Source organism: Arachis duranensis, chromosome 9, assembly GCF_000817695.3.
Source record: "Arachis duranensis cultivar V14167 chromosome 9, aradu.V14167.gnm2.J7QH, whole genome shotgun sequence".
In the NCBI taxonomy this organism is placed as follows: domain Eukaryota; kingdom Viridiplantae; phylum Streptophyta; class Magnoliopsida; order Fabales; family Fabaceae; genus Arachis; species Arachis duranensis.
Genome location: NC_029780.3, coordinates 35242951 through 35243737, shown reverse-complemented (window position 1 = coordinate 35243737; position 787 = coordinate 35242951).

Genomic DNA, 787 nt, shown 5'->3' with positions numbered 1-787 from the left:
CGCTTGCTGGGAGGCAACCCAGTCATTAGCAGGTTATATGTTTTGTTTCTACAAGGGCAATTATCAAAAATGAAGGAATTCACAGAGTTACAGAAGGATTCAGCTCAAAAAGCAGAGAAAATGAGCTTACTGGCGAAAAAACGCCAGTAAGGGACATTTTGGGCGTTAAACGCCAGAATGGGTACCATTCTGGGCGTTTAACGCCAGGAATGGTGCCATTTTGGGCGTTAAACGCCAGAATGGGCACCATTCTGGGCGTTTAACGCCAGGTGTGCAGCATCTTGGGCGTTCAGAAAAATCCCCCGTGCTAAAGGATTTCTGGCGTTTAACGCCAGCCAGGGCACCTGGCTGGGCGTTAAACGCCCAAAAGGGGTGCCAATTGGGCGTTAAACGCCAGAATGAGTGCCATTCTGGGCGTTTAACGCCAGAAAGGTGGGGGGACCACAATTTTGTTTTCAAATCAGATTTTTTCAAACTTTCCTTTTCTCACCCATATTTTTTCACAAAAATACATTTCAATCTCTCATCATTCACTTTCAAATTTTCAAAAATTTAAAATCATTCTTCAAATCATTCCCAAATTTTGTCCAAAAACTCATCCTTCTTTCAATTTCTTTTCATATCTCCTCAAATCTCCTTTCAAATTTTTCTTTTTTTTCGAAAATCTCCCCCCCCACCCTATAAATAAACGTTTGCCACCCCTCATTTCCCACACCATTCGAATTTCCTCTTCCTCTCTCTCTCTCTTCTCTTCTTTCTTTTCTTTTTGCTTGAGGACAAGCAAACC